We start from the raw sequence: 5,591 nt of genomic DNA on the forward strand, positions 1-5,591 counted from the left end.
CACTGCCAGTCAAATACAGTGGACGCTTGGATGGTTACCCGTCGATGAAATCATGTACATGTCAGCGGCCAGGTCGCATTTTCTCTTGATGGGACATAGGAGCATCCAGCCTTACGCTCCATATCGGGTTTTGAGACAACTTGGGAGATGCCAAATAGTGCCAGAGGATGAGGATCTTAGTGCTCAGATAATTGAGATTAGCCCTGACGGACAGTTTCCTGAAGCAAAAGTCCGCCAGATTTGGAACGAATGTCAATACTTAAAAGCAAATACGTGCGTACAGGATCGGGCCAAAGGCGAAGTGTCACCAGGATATCTTGCTTGGTATAGGAGAGAACATGAGTACAAGAGGCCAGCTAAAAGACCACACCTCCAGGACTTTGTCGAATCATCACAGGATCAGTGGGGTTGGTTAGAAAAAGAAAGGGAATACAGGGCCCGCATAGGAGCATTGGAAAAACAGGTCTAAGACCTCCAGTTTGAAAACAACGTGCAAGCCGCGGCTGATAAGGGTGAGAGAAAGAAATTGGCCAAAGAGAATGAAGCCTTACGAGCCCAAATCCAAAAGATGAAGCTAGCAGCCGAAAATCCCGTCAGGAGTGCCACAGATGCAAAGCTTATAGAAAATCTAAGGCAAAAAGTGAATGACTACAGTTTTGACCTCAACAAAGCGGAAAGGGAATTAGCCGGGGTTCGGAAACAATTGGCTAAAATTGCGGAAGAACGGGCCCGCATGGTTAAGCAGTTGAAAGAAGAATACGATGATGAGGTCACGAGATTAAAGAAAAAGGTCATTGCCACAGAGAACAGAATGATCAAACAGGCAAAAGAATTCAAAGTTGAAAGAGAGCACTGCTACACGGCATTGGCACAATTAGAAATGGACTTGCAACAACTCCAGGAACAAAACCAGGTAAACGAGCAAACTTTGGAGGCTAGGGCCCAACAGATAGGGCGGTTGCTTCAAGAAAAAGGCAGAATCAGAGAGAGAATCTTAACCGTTGCTCACTCCATTACTAGGAAATGCCAAGTGTGCGAGAACATGACTCGTACCACCTTCTTTGCATCGGTGATGATATTTGTGAAGCAGATAATGAGTGACCTGGACAAACTTCAAAGGGAACTTGCATATAGGCCCGCGGCGAGACCGAAAGATGTCCCGCGAGCACCAGGAGCTTTAATGTATTCATGATTGTCCTTTGAGTCTGTATTTCCTTTTCTACTAGAGTTTGTCATTTGAGGCTGTATTTCCTTTTCTACTAAAGTCTGTCAGTTGTCTGAGTCTGTATTTCCTTTTCGTTAAAAGTCAGTCAGTTTATTGAGTCTGTATTTTCGTTTAAAGTAGAATAGGGATGGTGGAGTCTGTAGTTCTTCTCTGTATTAGAGTCTGTTAGTTGTTTTTCTTTGTAATAGACGTAGTTGCTATCAATAAAATTGAAAATCCCAAAAACATTTTGCTTCTAGTTTACATTTATTTTTCACGAACTACGCTCGGTCTGATTCATGCGGGGTCATGATACGTAGGCAATCTACATAGGATTCGACCGTAACCGAATAAAAATAGAAAAATAAGAGAGAAAATGCAAAAAAAAAGAGGGAAAGGCAAGAAACAAACAATGGGAAACACGAGGGAAGAATGAGAGGAAAGGCATGGCAAATAAAGAAAAATGAAAGCCGGGATGACGCATGCAACCAAGCAAAGTCATAACAGAAATGGTTAACTGCTTAGGTGCATTCATTCCCCAAAAGGGCGGCTATCTATTTGTTAATGCTCTAACCACTAACAAAGTTGTTGCTGATGATGAGTCCAGGCAGGTGGTTTAGTTGGTTGGCATCCTGGCAACCCATTCCTACAACACCCGGTCTAAAAACAAACTGAACATGACAGGCCAAGAATCAGATACCAGTATCATGGAACCGTCAAAAGAGGTAGACGTGGTGGATGTCAAAGCAATAAGGGAAGAGATGTATAAATTGAGGCAGCAGATGGACGAGATGCATCAGGCCTGGGCTAAGGGTCAGCCGGCGCCAGTTTATCCCGCCAATCCAACATATATCCCACCTTTGGCTCAGTCCCAGGAGCCTCCTACCGTGAATTCATCTCCAGCTTTCTCGTTCTACCAACAGAGTTATGGCACTACCTCATATCCTCCCCAAGCTCCACCACCCAAACAAAACCCTCCTCCACCAATTACCCCTGTTTTTTGTGGCTCCTCCACCTGCCACACTGCAAAGATCTTCCAGTGAGCCACTGTTTCAAGCTCACGACAGTCAGTACTATCCTCCCGAGCCTACCTTTAAAGCTCCCGAGCCATATTCTTACGCTCCTCACTTTGAACTATCGGTGGAAACTGAAAAGCCGCTAAAAACCCAGAGCAGGAAGAGATGATTCGAAAAGTAAAAAGCCTGGAGCAATCCTTCAGGAACATGCAAGGATTGGGTGGCCAAGTCAGTGTGGCCTACAAGGATTTGTACTTGTTTCCCGATGTCCAGTTGCCAGCAGGATTCAAGCTACCCAAGTTTGACTTATATGATAGACATGGTGATCCGGTAGCCCATTTAAGGGGATTCTGCAGGAAAATGAGAGGAGCTGGGGGAAGGGATGAATTATTGATGGCGTACTTTAGTCAAAGTCTCAGTGGTGCGGCCTTGGAATGGTACACGCGACAGGATCATGCCCGATGGTACACGTGGGGTGATTTGGCCCAAGCGTTTGCAGGCCTTTCAATATAATCTCGAAATTATCCCGGATCGTCTGTCGCTGACCAAAATTGAGAAGAAGCCCGGGGAAAGCTTTAGAGTATATGGTTTCCGGTGGAGAGAGCAGGCGGCAAGAGTCGATCCTCCAATGAGGGAAAGCGAGATGGTTGATTACTTCCTGCAGGCTTTGGATCCTACCCACTATGGTCACTTGGTGTCAGCAGTAGGAAAATCTTTCAACGAGGTAGTAAAAATGGGAAGTATGGTGGAGGAGGGGCTTAAATCCAACAAAATCATAAGCTATTCAGCAATCAAGGCAACTACCCAGGCTATCCAGAGCGGCATTGGAGGGGTATTGGGAAAGAAAAAGAAAGAAGATGTTACAGTAGTTGAATCAAGAGCTTGGTCCAGGGGCCCATCACCATATTACAACCAACCTCGACCCCAACCCCAAACTTATCCCCGAGCTCTACATAATCCACCTCAGTATTATCCTCCGAACAATGTCCGGTCATATGTCCAACCATCAGGTCACTCCCTATGGCGAGCACCAGCGCCGCATAATGCCTCCTTGCCTTCACAACATTTTCGAGCACCCAACAACCCTCGAAAACAGGGGCAGGTAAGAGAACAGAGGAAAGGAAATAGTTTCACGCCAATTGGGGAGTCCTACACGAGCTTGTTTGAAAAGTTAAGGCATTCTGGCTTGATTGAGCCGCTCCTCGGCTATACTCCAAACCCACATGCAAAAGGCTTTGATCCTACTGTACGATGCATGTACCACTCTAATGTCCAAGGGCATAGCATTGAAGATTGTCGTTCTTTGAAAAGGGAAATAGAAAGAATGATTCAAGAAGGGGTAATTGCGATCAATGACAGTGACAGGGAGCATGCGAATCCTCTTGGGAACTTGCTGAATGAAGTTGATGATAATGAAGTTGTTAATATTGATGTAGAATCCAGTGACTAAGATGCCGTGTTGGTAATTGGAAATATACTCCATTTCTTGGCTAGCTGAAGAGGAGTCTTGGTGGCTTAGTTTGGTGTCATTTCTGTTGTCTGGGTTATTTCAGGGTTGTAATCCGGATATTGTCTTATCACTCAAATCCTTCTATCCTTTCATCATGTCTAGTTCCTTTAGTCATTCAGTGTTATCTAGGTTTGTTTTAGGATTGGACCCCAGTTTATGTAGTTTGTTTTGTTGTTTAAACCCTTTCACCGTCTGTCTAATGCAATTCTCTGTTTTCTGCCATTTCTAATCATTTTTGTTTAGTTCTTTTCTTCTTTTTACAATTCTTTTCATGTTGGTTCTATTGACATGAAATGCACGCATAATTCTCAGCCTGGTTTTAAAAGTTAGTTTGGCCGGGAAGCAATGAAACCATGTTAAAGATATAAGGATGCTTGAGGGAAATAACAACAGATTTGAACACTTTGAGATCATTTGATGCCCGAACCATGCGAAACTGGGGCAGATGAAACACAGAGAAACCTTGTTGGAGTGCATCATGCTGCATCAGGTTGAAGCTAAAGGCAAGTTTGCCTGAATTGTTAGGGGGCCAATGGTGCTGGGTAATTGACAAATGTAGAAGGCAAATGTGCGAACATGGTTATTAATTTTGGTGCAAGTTGCTTGTTTAATTGTGTAGTTTGTACTTGGCATGTTTTGGAGATTGGAATGACGAAGGCATTTTGTTCTGCTATCCAAACACTTTATCCTTTGTTACCCCTTTGAGCCTCAGTTATTTTCTTGCATACCCCTCTTTCGGAATCGATAACAAAACTCAGAAGCCCGAGCGGGGAAAATAAGCGGAGAAACAAGAGAAAAACAGTCCAAAAGAAGAGAGAAGGAAAAGAAGAAGGAGAAGGAGAAGAAAAGAAAAGAGAAAAGAAAAGAAAGAGAAAAACAGTGAAATAGAAAAGAAAAAGAAAAGAAAAAAGAAGAGAAAAGAAAAAGAAAAGAGAAAAAAGAGAAAAGAAAAAGAAAAGAAAAGAGAAGAGAAAGAAAAGAAATGAAAAGAAAGAAAAGGAAAAGTGGAAGAAAGGAAAGATCGCAACAACGAAGTAGTTTTATGGCCTGAACTACGTTTGACTTGATCCCGAAAGGGTACGTAGGCAGCCTCTCTCTGAGGTTCAGTCACAGCGAAATAAAAGTCCAAAGTCCCCAAGGAAGAAACTGGGGCAGAAGTTGTGGTTGTTGTGGGAAATCTGATTCCGAAAGTTGTAATTTTGAACCCATGTTGAATTGTTTTGAGCCTTTGATACCCTTTCTTTCTAACCCTAACCAAAATCCCACATTACGGTCCAAAGGAAGACCTTCTGATCAGTTTTCGAGAGATGCCAAGTGAAGCGAGTAGAGGCGAATCATATCAGGGGCAACACTCCGGTCTAAACGAAGAAAATGAAGAATGAGAGTGTCTTGTTGATGAGAACCCTCACGGGTATCCCAAGGCGACGAAAGCTGAGAGAAATAAAAAATGAGAGAGTCTTATTGGTGAAAACCTTCACGGGCACCATAAGGCGATGGTGAGGTGAGAGAAAAGACCAAAATGAGAGAGGCTTGATGGTGAAAACCTACGGGCACCACAAGTCGAATAAGGACTGCGAATCAGATCGGGTAAGCGGAGCATTGAAGCCCAGTTTCACGGCGAAAAGGTACAAAAAGAGCTGAACAATCGGATTTGCTGAACGGAACAGGCTGCAGGTGCATGTCAAGGTCATTAGAGTCGGTATCCACATCCGATAGGTTTCTACTTTGTAGTTTTCTTGTTAGGAACCATCTCTTTCATTGTCCTCCTACTATGTTCCTTTTGTCCTGTTTATTTCCTCCTCTTGAGTCTGTGTGGTCAAAACAAGTGAGAAATGACTTCAAAATCTGCCACCAAGCTTTC

Source organism: Nicotiana attenuata, unplaced genomic scaffold (assembly GCF_001879085.1).
Source record: "Nicotiana attenuata strain UT unplaced genomic scaffold, NIATTr2, whole genome shotgun sequence".
Lineage (NCBI taxonomy): Eukaryota > Viridiplantae > Streptophyta > Magnoliopsida > Solanales > Solanaceae > Nicotiana > Nicotiana attenuata.